At 34.2% G+C, this 18857-nt stretch overlaps 1 pseudogene; it reads left to right on the plus strand.

Annotated features, from left to right (window-relative positions):
* Window positions 1-214: 214 nt before the first annotated feature.
* Window positions 215-1758, plus strand: LOC125777850 (jerky protein homolog-like; annotated as a pseudogene).
* The last annotated feature ends 17099 nt before the right edge of the window (window positions 1759-18857 follow it).

Below are 18857 nucleotides of genomic sequence, written 5' to 3' on the forward strand. Positions count from 1 at the left end.
GGGACAAAAAACTCCCGGTGAGCGGACTGATGTTAAAAGAAAAGGCGAAGGTGCTTCATTGTACAATTAAAGAAAATTGCCTTGATTTCAATGCCACTGATGGATGGCTCCAAAATTTCAAAAAGAGATATGGCGTTCGGTTGCTCCAAGTTTCTGAGGAAAAACTATCTTCACAGCCCCAGTTGGTCCATTCAAAAAAGCTCCAAAGACGAAAATGGAAGAGCTTGGTTTAAGCCGGGAGCAAGTTTACAACGCCGACGAATCCGGTTTATTTTGGAAACTTTTACCACAAAAGACGTATGTATCATCATTAGAAAAAACAGCCCCAGGAGCAAAGATGGAAAATCAAAGAATAACATTCTTGTGCTGTTCAAATGCGGAAGGATCTCATCAACTCAAGCTCCTTGTGATAGGCAAGGCCAGAAGCCCCCGTTGTTTTAAGGGGTTTGACTGCCCTGTTCATTATAACATTCAAAGTCCGCTTGGATGACTGCCGCTATCTTCAAAGATTGGTTCCATCGTTCATTCATACCTGAGGTAAGTTTTAACTCGTATTTCAGTAGCTTACAACTTACATATGTATTATGTAGGTAACGAAATTTTTGACAAAAAAAGGTCTACCAGTTAAGGCTGTCCTTTTAATTGATAACGCTCCATCGCATCCACCTGCGAATGAACTTAAAAGTGAAGACGGCTCTATTTAAGCAATGTTTATGCCACCCAACGTCACCCCCCTTATACAACCCATGGACCAAAATGCAATCAGGATTACAAAACTTTATTACAGAAACAGTCTTTTGGCTTCCATTGCTGCAACAGGATGTGACTTGCTAGAGTCTATGAAGCAAATTTCACTTAAGGACGCTATTATTACCCTTGAATCTGCATGGAATAAAGTGGATGAGGCTGTGCTATCAAAATGCTGGAACAATGTTTTGAGTATGCTTGAAAATCAAGAAGATCCTGAAGATGAAATTCCTTTGAATATCCTTCGAAGGCACTTGTATATGAATGTGGTGGACTTGGAGGATAGCGCAGCCAATCTTTTACAAAACTTGAGACCTGAGGTTTGTTTTATCAGAAACGTAAACTGAAAAAAGTTGTATTTACTATTTATATTCACTGCAGATTGGAATCACTGCTTGCAACGTTAGAGAATGGAACGAGGATGCTATTGAATTCAATGAAAATAAAATACAAGAAATATCCGACGAAGACGACTATATTGTAGAGTCGCAAAAGACGATTACAGCAAGAGAAGCTATTGACATATTTACATAATAATGCTTTGGAATGGGCTGAAAGTGAAATGGTTGAACAAAAGGAATTAAATGTATTAAAGAACCTAGGGGAAAAAGCAGTTTTTAAGGTGGTTGAACAAAAGAAACAGCAAAAGAGGATTACCGATTTTTTTCCAAAATGAGCTTCAACTTTTTATAAAATTAAAATATGTATAATATGAAATTATATCTCAACTTTTTTGTTTACATGCAACATTGTTTTACTTGTGTAACGAAAAAAATTAATAAAACAAGTTTATTTTGAAGTTTAAAATAAAAAAAAAATTCATTTAATACCACATTTTTTCGTTTTTACACCTTTCGTAAATATGAACAATCTCGCAAAAATGAACTGTCCTGTTTTTAATTAGTTCATACTATCGCGAGTCCACTGTATATGACATTTTTTTTAAAATATTTACCTTTTATAACAACACTATCCACTCTACAACCAAAAAAAGACCTATTGACTTTATTATTAAAAATTTTGATAAAGTTGAAATTAATAAATTGTGCAAAATATACGAAAACGAGAAAATTGAAAGAATTGAGAAATTGAATCAAAAGAAAAATACCAAACCTGTTGAACAGGTCGACAATATTGTATGTAATAGAGAAATTGGCAAAAATAAACCTAAATACAAAAAACTTCTAGACTAGAAGAAAAATGGAAATTATGTTACCGATACATCAAATAATCATAAAACTAAATATTATAAAGCTCAATGTAAAAGGCGGTATAAATTTCAAAATTAATATGTTTTAAATTAAATACATAAGTTAAGCTAGTATAAGTATGCATAATAATGTCCACATAGAGAAAGATTTTTTTTAGTTAATTTAAGTTCGTTTTTTTTAATTTACGAGGCCGTAAATATCTTAAGGGTGAAGGAGTCACATACTATTGCCCTTACTGCCAACAACTTATATTAAGCTTAAGTTAATCTCTCACGTCATTGACCAAACTCATTCTTGTCATTGCATTTTAGTTAAAGTTCTTTAATTACAATAACAACGAATTCTCTCACTATTAGCTTATTACTTTGTATTATAGATTTAAGTTATTACAACAACAAACCAGGAGAATGTTCCATACTCTCACTTTGGATTCTAATTGTAAGTTTTGCTCATTGTAAACCTTGATTCGAACTGTTTCATTATTAATAAAGTTACCTTCGAGAACAAAACATTGTTTTCCTTTATTATATTGTAAATTCTGCTGACCATTCAACATCCGCTAAACTCCGCCGTTAAGAACGCCGTCGCCGCAAGCTAGTTTAGAGTAATTTTAAGATACTATGTTCAGTTACATTTCGTAACTCAATAAAGCAAAACTTAACTGGCGCCCGAGCAGGGGCCAAAGAGGCTAGAAAACTTAAAAGTTGAGCTTCGTTGAACATCGGTGGATTGCAAGTCCTGTAAGGCAAGCAAAATTAAATTTATAAAGTAAATATTATCTGGAAATTTTTAAATTCTATATAAAAAATTAAATTATATAATTAAGTAAGGTAGAATTAAATCGAATTGCATTTTGAAGCAATTAAAATCATAAATAATATATTACTAAATAAGGCGTAAAGCGATAATAACCCCTACTTTTGCAAAAAATTAACTTAACGAAGTTTTGTACTATTAAGTATAACTTAATCCAATTCTGCGATTGCTACCCAAAGGACCCTCCAGGATAAAAGAGTAAAACCAGATACTGGTTTTCAAAAAAAAAAACAACAATAAAAATTCAAAATAATGATCGAAGGGATTGATTGATTGACTAAGGCGAATCAGTAATAAACTTGAGGAAGTTAAAATATTTCAATTGAGTTAAATATAAAATTAAAATTTGAAAAAACGGATGGCCAATTTGATTAGACCTCCAATAATTAATCTTAATCCCCATCAACGACAAAGACATACAGAGACGAGTGACATTTTAAAGCAATAGAAATATGACCCAACCTGGCGATTTAACTAATGCCATTCGGCAAGTTTTTTGCGAACAATTACCAATTTTGTTGCAACAGACGCAAAATCAAACATTTGATTTTACTAATGTAGGGTGTCAAGGAATAGACCAAGAGCACCTTGGTAATTTAGGAGAATTAGACAAAGTGCCCGATATAGTAAAAAGTCTAAGAGAATTTTCCGGTGACCCAGCTGAATTTGGCTCATGAAAAAAGTGAATTTTAAGAACATACGAACACACAGTTGGTACTGCAAAGTATTTTTGTATTTTGCATACTATTCGCAATAAAATAACTGGAAACGCAGACACTGCGTTAGAGTCTTACAACGTACCTTTAAATTGGAGTACCATCTCCAAATACCTTACGCTACACCATGCATTCGAAAGGAACTTGAGTACATTAGAGTACCAAATAACCACCATAACACAAGGTTCCAACCAGTCTATTGAAAAATTTCATCAGGCCGTCTATAAGCATTTATCTTTGATCCTTAATAAGATAGGCTATATGGAATTAGGCAGGGAATCAGAACAACTTATGACCAAGCTGTACAGAGATAAGGCCCTTGATACCTTTATTCGCGGATTACGTGGAGACCTTTCACGTCTTCTCGGCATGAAGGAGCCTGCTGATTTACCAACTGCATTGCATTTATGGTTGAAGTTAGAAAATCAAGCATACCGTACCAATCATGCGTCAAATAGAGGACAACAAAACATATTTAGAAATCAATCCAATAGACCACTGTTAGTACCACGCCAGGTTCCGACTCCTCACTTTTCATATTTTCAAGCTAGACCACTTCTTCCACCTAGAATTAGCACACTGCAAAACCCAACTATGAATCCCAGACAATCAAATAATTTTTTTGAACAACCACAACAAAGGCCATATTTTACTAATGTAGGTAACCAATTCGCACAGAACCATAATGGACAACAACCAATATTCCAACCATCTCGTTCTATGGTTGCCAAACCACAACCATGACCAGAACCGATGGATCCAAAAGAAATTATATTCAACAGAATCCACTACAGAATGATACCCCATTTCATGCAGTATCCTTAGGAGTTGAAATAAAAATAGCACATTACAAAATGGTTAATTTGTTTAATGATCCAAAATCAATAGTTAAATTCTTTTTATTACCAACACTCAGAACATTTGAATGAATATTATGAAATGACAGTTTGAAGGAACTAGGTGCAATTATTGACACCGAAAGAGGTAAATTGTTTCTTTGAAACGTCATGAGTATTCCCATAAAAGAAAAAAATTTGAATCAGTAAATGCAATTATACCCAAATAAGATCATCTAACAAATTGTCAACGAAAAGAATTAACCCGTTTCCTAAAAAAATACCGAAATCTGTTTGCAAAACCCGATGACAAACTGACCTATACCCCTCACGTTAAAGCCGAAATACGCACAAGTACAAACACACCAGTATACTCAAAATTCTATCAGTGTCCCATGGCTTTAAAAGACGAAGTAAACAAACAAATTAAAGAATTTTTAGATAACAGCATAATACGACCTTCCCGATCACCCTACAATTCAACTGTGTGGATTGTCCCCAAAAAATTAGATGCACCAAATACAAAAAAAATATAATGGTCATTGACTATAGAAAACTAAACAGTGTTACAATAGCGGACAGATACTCTACACCAGACATTAACGAAGTACTTGCACAGTTAGGCAACAATAAAATATTTTCTGTGTTAAACCTCAACAGTGGGTTCCATCAGATCCTCATGAAAGATAGTGACATGGAAAAAGCAGCGTTCTCCGTGAATAACGGAAAGTACGAATTCACTAGACTCCTCTTTGGGTTGAAAAATGCCCCCTCAATATTCCAACGCGCCCTTGATGATGTACTAAGGGGATACATAGGTAATATTTGTTATATTTATATTGACGATGTTATTGTCTTTGGCAAAGATGAAGAAACGCATTATAAAAATCTTGACCTTATATTTAAGGCTCTAAATACGGCTAATATTAAATGCTAACTAGACAAATGCGAGTTTTTCAAAATTAAAGTAGAATTTTTAGGATTTGTTATCTCAGACAAAAGAATAGAAACGAATCCGGCAAAGGTAGAAGTCATAGGCAACTATCCATGCCCAAAAACTCTTAAAGAACTGAGATCATTCCTTGGACTATCAGGATATTATAGAAGGTTTATAATGGGCAATGCTGCAATAGCTAAACCACTAACGACACTACTTAGGGGAGAAGACGGGCGCATATCATCTAGAAAAATAACACATCTAAATAATGAGGCCAAGAAAGCATTTAAGCCGCTAAAAAATGCGTTAATATCTGATGACGTAATACTACAATAACCCGATTTCAATAAAGAATTTACACTGATCACAGATGCATATGATCATGCAATAGGAGCAGTACTCCCTCAATCTGACAGACCAATTGCGTTTATATCGAGAACTCTATCAAAAACTGAAGAAAGCTATGAAACAGCGAAAAAACAAATGTTAGCCATATGTCGGGCAGTAAAAACTTTTAAAGGTTATCTTTATGGTGGTTCCAATGTAAAAATTTATACAGATCACGAACTTCCACATGACTGTAATTAGAAATGTGGAATAGCGATTACGGGTCCTTTAAATCAGATTTACTCAAATGAAGGTAGAAGACATAACAAAAGAAACAGATCAGGATGAGATAAATTTACAGATTCACAACAGGGCTCATAGGAACGCCCAGGAAAACAAACTGCACCTATCAAAGAAATATTATATTCAGAAAAAGAGACAAAGAATAGCATCACTGGAAAAACAATGCCAGGTATGCAAGGAAGAAAAATATGATAGGCATCCTCCAAATCCAGCAATTAAATTAAACAACTACAGAATAGAATTAATGACTGAACTACAATTTTAAATGTATTAAAAAAATACAATCAGGAAAGACAAATTCTTTTATAATGAAATAGAAATATGTTTCAAAAATCAATTAAGATTAATAATAGAAGAAATAATAAAAGTCAAATATGCAACTCAATGGGCAAAACAAAATATAATAAATACTTTACATTTAAACGAAATATAATTACAAGAAGTACACAAAATATTAAAAAAAAAAATAATATAACCACTCCATCAGTCGAAGAAATGTTAGAGTTCGCGGAAGTAAGTATCAGTCTTACATAATAAAACAGCTATAGTTTACATTGTAAAAATTCCAGAATTAGAAGCAACCAATTATCAAAATCTACTAATAATACCGCTTGTAAAAAATAAACTAATAGTTCACTTAGAAACAGATGAAATAATTTTGTTCGAAAATTCTATGTTAAAAGTACCAAAAAACTGTAAAATATCCAACAATATAACAGCACATAGAGCTGCGGATTAATTTATATGAAAATGACGAGTTGTGTGCGAAAGTGTGAATAAAGTGTTTACATTATTTGAAATTAACTATTACTTTTTTAAAGAGGAAAATCAAGTTTAAAGTTTTATTAATTTGCTTTCTCTTCGGTATTCGTCATTCATTTGAAGCGTAAACAAAAATATATTTTTCCACTATCATTTCTCGCAAAAGAATTACTTAATATGAAGAAAACCTCGAAGGAAGACATTGCTCCAAAAAAATAGTTGAACTTCCTGGCATCATATAAAAGTATAAAAAAACACCTCGACTAGGAAGCATGCTAAAACATGAGATTTTGGGTTTATTCGAGCTTGGCAATACTGCGCAAACGTCATATTCGATGTAAAAATGTGGCAACTCGTGCAAAGGTCAGACGTTCGAGCGAGTAAAAATTTGACACTGCGCGCCAAATGTCATCATTATGCATCAAGAATTTTTGTACTGCGCGCCAATAATGGAAGGAGAGAGGTAAGTAAAAGTGGTATTTATTGAATTTAATAATATACATATATTAATTATTATTATACATTATCGTGATTTATATTTTCAGTGAAAAATTAAATTCACTGGTTACACAATTACTTGTAAGGTCCCGACTTGACTTGGAGCCCGAGTTTGCTGGCGGGAAAAGGGTGGATATGGGGTAAGGTCTTCGAAAATATGTGTTTTATAAATCCGGAAGTGTCGCAAACAAAAGAATTTATGCAAAGGAAATTTTTAAACTTGTTTGCGACGTATAAGAGGATTAAAAAACGTAACGACGCGACAGGTCGGGGTGCCACGACTTGGAATATTTCACAGATTTTGACAATGTTTTTGGAAATAGGCACTCCATTGAGCCTCCCATAAGGAACCTCCAGAGCTCACTGCAATATTTAGTTGAAAGTGGAGTAAGTGAGGAGGAAAGGTGCGTGGAAGAAAGCGAGGCAGAAGGTGTCAGACGAAAAAAACGACAAAAAACGATTGCATATGAAGCATTGGATTTTTTTAAAAAAGAAGCGCGGAAAGAGTAGATTCGGCACGAAGAAACTATGAAGATCGAAAGGGAAAAATTTGTGGTTGACTGGAAAAGGATTAAAGCAATGTTGTATTTGCGGCAAGTTTTGGAGGGTAAGTAACACTATTATACAATTGCCAATGCATTGCCCACACTCTAGTCACACTATTATACAATTACCAATGTATTGTACACACTCTAGTCACGCTATAAAAGGAAAAGAAAAAGAAGTCACTCTGCCCATCATCTCGCGTGCGCAATCATCCAGATCTTTTTTTTTTGCTCATCTCGTGCTAATTACAATCATACAACGTGAGACAATCATTATAAAAAACAAGAAAATTATTTGTAACGTACGTGCAAAGGCTGCGTATAAAGTGAGGGCTGATTTGCTGTAAAGTGATCAGTCCTCGTGTTAATAAACGTGGGATGCAACACCCAATCCGAAACTAAATAAAATTTACTTCATTTCGAGCACTCATTATTATACATATGGAATCGCAGAATTTGATGGACGAGATCCGAACCAATTAACAGACTTTATTAAGCAAATTTAAGACGTATTACCCATAATACTAAATTTTATAAAATTTTTTGAAAGGAAGATGCGTAGGAAAAACTAGGGAAATAATTCACAGATATGGACAAGTTAATGATTGGGAAACATTGAAATAAATACTTCTGAGCAATATCGGTGAAAAGAGAAGTTCAGCGGAATTTATGGATGAGTTGAAAACAGTCTTCAGTCATCAGTCTCGACTCAACAATAGAAAATTATTATTTTAAAAGAAATAAAATTAGGAATAAACTACATAATAGCATATTAGCGCATAATGATCTAAATTTCTCAACGAATGAAGTTAATAGGATAGCACTGAAATCATTTAAGGAACATCTCCCAGAACCCACTAAAACTATGATTATACTTAGCAAGAGACCCGGATAGTCTAGAAAAGCCATACAAAATAATATTAGAAGCTAGACATCAAGGCTGCACAGCGCTAGGGCGTCAAAGGAAAGATCCTAACCCTAATAGCTATCGTAGGACTAATTTTAGCGATAACGTTAACAATAGAACATTTTCCAGACCCAACCAAAATATAAATAATATCCCCACTTATAACAGTAGTTATAATAGATATAAAAATTATATGCCACAAAACAGGTATAACGGTGGCTATGTCCCAAGGATTGTAGGTAATAACTATAACAGTGGCAATGGATCAAGCCAAACTAGAATGTCAAACCAGACAACAAACACAAATTATAACCCACAGAGAAACTTTAATCAACAAAGAGACGGGAATCAAACGCGGAATTACAACCAATCAGGAAATTATAATCGGTCCGCCATATCAAATTGCAATAAACCAGAACCTATGGATATTGCCAATGCAAATACAAATTTTCAGTGGGATCCACAAAACAATTACCCTATATAATAATAGATACACACATAAGAAAGTTATATTTCATCATTGACACTGGAGCAGAGTTCAGTTTGATCAACGAAAATGTTTGTAACCCGAAATGGAAGAGGGAAATAGATGTATGTAATGACATAAAAGATAAATGTGTCACAGAATTCGTTGACACCAATCACCTTAACGATAAAAGCGTATTTTACAACGAAGATGATAATTTAACATTTACAAGTTCAACAAAACATAGAATAATAACCAAAAATGATATTCCGGTTTACTCTAAAATCTACCGATACACAGAAATACACAAACCGGAAATAGAAAAACAAATAGCATAGAATAAATGTTGACTCAAGGTATAATTAGTGCATCCTCTAGTCCTTACATTAGCCCTATTTGGCTGGTACCAAAGAAGCTGGATGCAACCAATGAACAAAAATGGCGTCTTGTGATCGACTACAGGAAGTTGAACAGCGTAACTACAGAAGACAGATTTCCAATTCCAAATATATTTGACAAATTGGGAAGATGCCAATATTTTTCAACTCTCGACTTAGCCAAAGGTTTTCATCAAACGAACGCGACATACATAAAACAGCGTTCTCCACTGCAAATGGACATTATGAATTTCTAAGAATGCTCTTCGGATTGCGAAATGCACCGGCAACGTTCCAAAGGCTAATGAACGATATATTAAAAGAATATCAGTCGGGTATGAGCACTCAAGCAGAACGCGCGTGTATCATCACATAATCGGAAAACAGACAAAGTGATTTCTTTAAAAGAAAAAAAAAAACACAAATCATAATAAAGAGACCAAAGAGTGTAAGCGGTACCATTATGTCGCCGCGTGTGCATAAGAAAATATTAAAAACTGATACTGGTCAGCGCATTGACTGACCAAAACTTCTTTTCGCCTCTGCAGACTCTCGTCAATACAGAGAATGATGAAAAAAGCGACGAAGAATGTGAACAAATTGTAAATAACAAAACATACGTCCCGGCCATTACGGTACTTAAGTGCACAGTGGAACAACTACATAATATTTGCAAAGAAATAAATTGCACCAAATACTCTATAAAAAATATCGATTGGAATAAAGCTCTATTGTGTGGTAAAATCAGACTATGAAGTGGCCTGCCATTACATGCAAGGTAAATTTTAATACTTCTCATATGCCAACAAGAACGAGAAACCATACAAAGCAATTCTCCTGGGGCTCGATGTTATGGACACTACAGTCCTTAAAAACGAACTCATTGCTATGGAACTACAGTGCTTGGATGTAAAGTTTGTTCAAAGAATGAGGCCTAATAACTCCATATTAATTATATATGTGGTATATTTTACCAACAAGTCTACATCTCTGAATATTCTCAGAAAAAATCATACTGTTATAAATTACGTGAGAGTAAAATGGGAATACCAAAAGCGAAATAGTAATCAACTAATGCAATGCTATAACTGTCAAATGTTTGGCCACGGATACAGTCACTGTGCAGGAAAGGCGTATTGTTCATTATGTGCGGGAAACCATAAAACTACGGGCTGTAAAAAGGAGTCAGCTATTAAATGTGCAAATTCTAACGGGCCCCACAAGTCTAACTTCTACGAATGCCCGAGCAGATTAAGTTATATTGATTTAAGATCTCAAAAACAGCAGAATCGTTCTAGACTTAAGTCAATTAATATTATTAATGCTCCTCGTATAAATGACAGGAACTTGTTTCCAAACTCACTTAGCCAAACAATCCCACCGGCAAACCCTACTTGGGTAACTTCGCAACAACTAAATTCACCAAACATCAATGAAGAACTCTTCAGTATTGAAGAGATTAAGTCACTCACTTTTGATTTAATTAAAAATCTAAGAAATTGTAAATCAAAATTGATCAGTTTGAAGTTATAACCTCACTAGCTTGCAAATTTCTTAAATAATGTTGAACCAGTTATTAATTGTCACTTGGAATGCCAGAGGTATTTGAAGTAAAAAAGATGAGTTTTTCAATTTTATCATTAATAGAAACATTGATATTTGTTTACTAACTGAAACGTGGCTAAATGACAAAATTTCTATCAAAAACAATTCATATTATATATACAGAAATGATAGAACTAACTAACAATAAGGGGGATTTAAAGATTTAAAAGAAATTAACGTCTGTCCGTTTAACCAATGTAAATACGAATATAACAATGACACAATGATCGAAGATATCGAAGACGATACTATCCTGATTAGAAATGCATATAAAATATAAATGAAACAAAACTGTGACAATAGAGAAATTGTACTCGAAAGAAGTGCATTAATAAATTTTTATAATTGTAAAGTTGAGATAAAAAGTAAATCATTCCAAAACCAAAAAGTTATTGTAGAAGAAAGATATATTTTCACTGAAAAAGAAAGTGATGCATTACAGTTTGAAAAAGTAATACATTTCTCAGAGATAATAATAAATCAAGAAAAAAATATAAACCAGTTGGAAGAATTAAAAATACACAAAAATATAAATTATGGTATAAGCTACTAATAATATTATTCAACAGTTCGACTACAGCTCGCAGGCGAGTAAGTTCGTTAATCAACCGTCTAAGCGTAAACTTAAAATAAGTGACAAAAGTTGAATAAAGTGATTAATACTCTCATCGCGCACTGGTGTAAAACCTAGTCTAAGCAATGAACGACCCACCCGACGTGGACGGGATTCCGCTGCTCCTCCCTCAAACATAACAAAAAAGTACGGAAATAAAATCTTCTGGACCTAAATTTTTAGTGATGAAAAAAATAAATAGTGACGAAACCTTAACTAAAGTGTCCCCATTCCTTATCAAAAAAGTGATGGACGGTACATGCGGGCAAGTCGACATGTGCAAAAAAATCAGAGGTGGCGATATCCTCATAAAAACAAAGAACCATACACAAGCTCAGAAACTCGAAAAACTAAAAAAATTATTCCCTTACATATAAGTAAAAATAATAATGCACTCTAATCTGAATTTCACCAAAGGTGTTGTCTATTGCAACGACCTTCGTGGAATACCCGAAAATGAAATCTTAGATGAGCTTAAAGATCAAAGCGTAAGTGAAGTGCGAAAAATTATGCGTAAGGAAAAGAATAATGACTCAAACTTGTGGAAACCGGTTTAATAATTATTACCTTTTCAACGCTCTCACTACCTGACACAATCTCTATCGGTTACGAAAAAGTACGCATCCGACCTTACATACCCTTGCCTCTACGATGCAAAAATTGTCACCGCTACGGACATCTCACGAAATACTGCAAAAACCAAAAGCTATGCTCAATTTGCTCGCAAACGTTTCATGCATCACCAGACTCTGTTGAAAAGTGCCACTACCCGTCCGCCTGTCATAACTGCAGAGAAAACAACACCAACTACGCTGACCACTCACCTTACTTTAGAAACTGCCCTATCTTCATTAAACAAAAGGAAATTCAGGATATTAAAATACTTCAAAAAGTGGACCACAAAACTGCCCACACTATATACAAACAACAACATTATCAATCTAGTACATTTGCCAGTACTCCACAAACACCAACTGTGTACAGCTCAAGCGACGAGGTCTTAGCAGCAACTCTCACGACAACCAACAGTTCTCAAAACAAACAGTCCCACAACAACACCAACTCCAACTCCTCTCTACCTACTCAACGCTCTTCGACGAAACCCACTTACGCACCTACAATGGCTCGCAGCAAGATCAGCACGAATCTCACACATACAAAGCAATGCACCAGTCAAGGAAACGACAACACTAATACGTCTGTAGTTTGCCCTTCAACAACAAATAAACAGTACGAATCTACACAACTGACAGAAACGAAAATCAAAATATTCCCAAAAGAAACATCAAAATGCATGTCAAGCAACTAAAAGCTAAAGCTAAGAAACAAATAGGCTAAAACAAACTAAAAATGGTCAATCACAAACAAGAAGACAACAACTTCAACACAGATGATAGTGATGACTTTGACAGTCTAAGTATGGAAGAGTAAATGGCCTTACAACAACATATTTCTTCTTTTTTCTTTTTCTATATATTATGGTATTACTAATTATCTTACCACCTGAATATTTATTTAAGTATTTAATACAATACACTAACATGTCACTTACTATACTCCAATGGAATATAAAAGGATACACAAATAACTGCATCGACTTACAACTATTGTTAAAATTACATACTCCGAAAATAGTTTCTCTCCAAGAAACACACATACAAAACGACCAAAATTTACCTATACCTATCAACTACCATTTGTATACCTCCGACTCCACACGAAACGCGTTCGGTGGCTCAGCACTCCTTATCCACAACTCTTTGCAACATAAACATATCAACTCTACAGTAAATAACTTTGACGTTACGAACGTTATCATCCAATCTAAGATGAAACATTCCACCCAATACGCCACTTACTTACAATAACTTAGAAAACATAGTTGCACAATCCAGATTACCTGTACTAATTACGGGTGACCTCAACGCCCATCACACTAGTTGGGGCGCCAAAAACAATAATAAAAAGGTGAAAACGATATCCAAATTCATAACACAATCCTTACTAACACTCCTAAACGACGGTTCGCCTACCCACTACTCCACCCACCACACGTTCACACACATTGACTTATCAATCGCATCACCAATCATCGCCATTCAAAGCCATTGGAAAACGGAGTCGCAGCTCTTCGGCAGTGAACATTTCCCTATAATAATTACTCTCATCTCTGACAATAAAACTGAAATAGTCCCAAACCGCCCCAAATTCAATCTAAATAAAGCAAACTGGACCCAGTTTCACCTCCTAGCAAGCCATTTTAGCAGCAATAGACCGGTTAGCACAAATATCAACAAAGAAACTGCAAATATCCACAGGATCTTACTTCAAGCTGTCAATGAATCCATACCCCAAACATCAAGCAAAAGAAAATATACAGTCCCGTGGTGGAACAACACACTACAAGAACTAAAAATATTTAAAAATCACCATTGGAATAAATTAAAAAGAAACATCTCGAACGACAATATAATTCAATATAAAAAAGGCTCAAGCAAAATTCAGGCGAAACATAAAGCTAGCAAAAGCAGAGTCTATTAGTCACTTCACTTCAAATATTAATCCGCACACACAACCAGAAAAAGTATGGTCCGTCTTTCTGCGGACTAAAACCCAGATCGTCAATTCATTGTATCGATACCCAACTCTTAAATGGAAATACAACTACAGAAAAAGCGGTAATCGCGAATATATTTGGACAATTTTGGTCGAAAGAAGCACAAAACCGTAACTTCTCGTCAACATTTCACCAATGTAAACAAGACACCCTCAAAGGGACATACACCCTAATATCCAGCAAATCTGCTTCCTTCATCGAAGAAAAAATCAGCTATTTGGAGTTAGACATTGCACTAAATAGACTCAAATGCAAAACACCCGGTATTGACCGTATATCTTACCAATTGTTACAACACCTACCAAAAACCGTAAAACACCGACTTCTTGATCTGTTCAACAATATATGCAATCAGTACTTACCGCAGATATACAAAAATAGTACGGTAATCCCCATACTAAATCCAGATCTCGATAAAACCTTAATTAAATTGTACCGACCTATTTCTCTCAATCCATGCTGCTCAAAAGTACTAGACAAGATCATCGCCAATAGATTATGGTGGTTTGTCGCCACAGACAAACTCATACATAGTCATCATTTGGGGTTCAGGAAGGGAAAATCAGTGTCTAGACACAATATCAACGCAAACGACTAATACAATCATTAATATTTAACACTATTAACGGAATTTTTAGTATTAATGAGGAAATCATAACTCCTCCGCCAATCGAATTTAATGAAAAAAATTTTATATGTTGGAAATTTACTACTTTTAGGAATAAAAAGTTTGATGCTATAATAGGTCAAACTATTTTAAAGCCACTCTCAGCAATTATTCATCTACATGAAGAGTACGTCGAAATAAATAACATTAAAACTAAATTCTTTAAAAGTTGTCCATTTCAATATAACGAAATACAAATGTTCAATATTTCACCACCCAATGAATAAGTGTTAGAAAAATTAACGAGGGAAGATATGAATACATAGGAAAAATCCTTGTTGGAAAAACTGATAAATCAAAACTCAGATATATTCTTTGAAGAGGGGCATTCGCTAACCCATACTCATGAAATACAACATGAGATAGTTACCACAACAGACAGATCAATATATTCTAAAATATATAGATATCCTCAAATCCATGAGGAGGAATTAATAAGCAAATGAGAGATATGCTGAGCCAGGGTATCGTTAGAGAAAGTTCATCCCCATACAATTCTCCTTTATGGATTGTTCCGGACTGGACAACTCAGGAAAGAAAAAATGGCGGATTGTAATTGATTACAGAGCCCTAAATGAAATAAGTGTCAGTGACAAATTCCCAATACCAAACAAAGAAAATATGTTGGAAAAATTGGGCCGTGCACAATACTTTACAACAATTGATCTTGCAAAGACCTCCAAATTCCCATTAAAGAAGAGGACAGAAAAAAACAGCTTTTTCCACACCCCTAGGACACTACGAATTCGTCCGAATGCCTTTTGGACTCAAAAACGGCCCCTCCACATTTCAGAGCCTCATGAATTCTGTATTAAGGGACTACATAAATAAAACGTGTGTTATTTATTTAGACGACATCCTAATATATAGTAGCACAATACAAGAACACGAACAAAATATCCAGACAATTTTCAATGCGCTACGAAAACATAATTTAAAAATTCAATTCGACAAATGTAATTTCTTTTTCATTTTTGTTTATTTTAAAATCTTTTGTGCAACGATTGATTTTGTTGACTTAATTGATTTCACAAACATATGAATGAGTTAAACTGACGTTGTGCTGAGTCTGCATTCGAAAATTTAAGAACCATATAAATATACATAAGTAGTTTTTAAAGAATGTGGTTAGTTCTTAAGCACCAACCGAAATGTAAAGTTATAAATAAAGATTTTAAAATAAAAATTTAATTGTTCGGCATTAATTACGAAAGTCGCGTGGTCGACTTTAAAATGTGCCTAAAATTAACGTATTCGCATGTGTACCCCGGTAACATGGAAAAAAAGCCCAAATATTTAGCACTTCGGTCGCCGCGGCAATTGAGATAGCCATTAAAGAAAATTTGTTGGGTTCCGATGAGCATTTAAAAAATGCCACCCAACTACTGGTGAAACGGATGAATGATCTGTTCGACGAATTGGATTGAAAGACGCTTTACAATCCAAATACGCGAAGACAGCCAATACAAAGAGATTTCATTGATAAAATCAACAGATTGAGAGATCACATCCTCAATATAAAAAACATAAAAAAGCCTGCCAGCCAAATACCGTGCCTCGATTCGTTTGTATTAACCTTAAATGCAATGATTGCATTCAGCGGCGATATATGCACTGAATATTCGAATGTATCATTTATACTCTTAGAGAGGATGAACCAAGAAGGAAAACTTTTTTTTTTATAAAATAAGGGCTTGTTTGGGATGTAATAATCATCCATCCGCACATGAAATGCAATACATTGTTGCAAGGCTACTGTCTATGCACATATTGCGTCGCAACTTTTCACAAACTTGCAGCAATTGTGAAGAAGACGACGATATAAACCTTGACTGGAATATATTATTTAATGAGAAAGAATGATAATTCTATGTAAGACTCATCGGAAGCCCTTATAAGGTCGAAAAATTGTAAAAGCTCTGATGACATAGGGCTGTTTAATACCGATGATAGAGTTTTCGAAATAAGCCGTCTTCAAATGAGCTGTTATAAAGAACTCTTCTTAAATATTCATGGAGAGTGGGTATAAAATCCATGATTTTAGCCCAGATTACTGCAATAACCAAAAAGAAATACCCAAAGTGGTATAGCGAGGCTGGGGATTGCTTGGAACATAGGCGTCAATTTTTAGATTTTATAATTACGGTTTTACTTTTTAAAAATGCGAAAAGTTTGGCACACAAAAAAGAAAGAGCTGAAGTGAAGGCGAGACATTTTACCAAAATTAAAAAAAAACTGGTAACGTAGATTACAGGCCATATGTAATTTTTCCAGCAACTTCCGCGTTATTAAAGTTAAAACAAATATATTAAATAAAAGTACATTAGTCAATTAAGCGAAACGTATTTCTTTTCTTTAATTTCAGATTCTTCAAAAACTAATAATGTTCTTTTTATTTCTTTCAGGGTAGAATTACGTTGTAAATAATTTGTTTGTAGTAAATAGTTTTAGTATTTATTTATTTGGTCTGTAGTACACGTGAGCCAAGCTTTGAAAAAAGCTGGTGAAAAATACCTAATCTTTATTGATTAGGTTGTGTGAGAATTTGTAGCTGTTGGTAGACAAATTATTGAAATTATATTCTCGTAATAAATTAATATATGTATATATATTTTTAATAAAATAAATTTTATTTTCCATTACAGTTTTTTAATAAATATAAATAAATTTACATGAAATTTAATTTTTAAATGTTTTTTTTTAATGTCAATAAAACGGTTAAAAAGTAATTGCGCTCACAGTCTATTTTATTTTATTACACATTTGAGTTGATTTTTCTATAGAAATTTGACCGGCGTAAAAACAAACGTGAAAAAAACATACATATATTGTATTATGCCGTTTGCACATTTGTCTGTATGTTTGCGAAAGCAAATGTTCTACAAAAGCATATTTCTATATTATCTGAAACATCGTATATTTCTTTCATGCATAACCAAACCATAATTAAGACAATGCAGCCCAAGTGTCAATGGTGGTAAGCGCTTGAAAAGTCGCGATTAGTTCGAATCTTGACAGAATTTGTTTTTAATTTTTTTGGCCTTTTATTCGTCCATGAGAATAAATTGTAAAATAAGAATTTTTCATACTTTTGTGATTTGTGTCCAGATACCGCCACTGTTGCGACATTTCTTCTAATATTTTTGCCATCGTGACGAGAAATAGTTTATGGGCAGCGACGCTTTTGCGGTAAGATATAGATGATGACGTATGTTGTTGCTGTTTTTGCTTCATTCATATTTTAAAACTTTTTGTAGCCACATTCTGCCAGACAACGTGCTCTTTTCTACTAAATAGCAGCGAAAATGGTGAATTCCTTAGTTCAAGTTTTTCAGCTCTGTTCGCCGTCCAATCGAACATCATACAAAATTCAATTTGTACCTTCTCTATGTCTTTACATTCTCTGGTCAAACTACCAGTTCAGTAATCACTCGCCCCTGTGCTCTACATTTTTTATATACAGCGAAGGTCAGTTATCAACTCTGACTCCACAATGACGGCAACCTATGCTAAACAAACATAAAGTGGCTTTCCTACTACTGTATCCAGAAAACTACTGACGCAATTGAATGCTCTAGAACCGCAGCTTTATATAGTCAGTTGTTACCAACAAACACATGCAAAACATTTTAGGGGATTACAATTGATAAGAGGCGCACTTGAAAATACCACGTAAAAATACAAAGAACTCAGCTAGGCTTAAAGTTGGCGCAGCTATACTGGCTTCTTAGGTCAAGATTCCGCCTCAGTCTGAAGAACAAGTTAAATCTAAAGTTGTTTACTGTTAAGGAAACAATCGAGAAATTTAGCAGACGTTATCGCTTCCGTTTGGAGCATCATGAATTAACACAAATAATAAAACAGGTACAAGACAGCCCGAACGAAAAGACTGTTTTAAGACAAATAA

Source organism: Bactrocera dorsalis, chromosome 1 (genome assembly GCF_023373825.1).
Source record: "Bactrocera dorsalis isolate Fly_Bdor chromosome 1, ASM2337382v1, whole genome shotgun sequence".
NCBI lineage: Eukaryota > Metazoa > Arthropoda > Insecta > Diptera > Tephritidae > Bactrocera > Bactrocera dorsalis.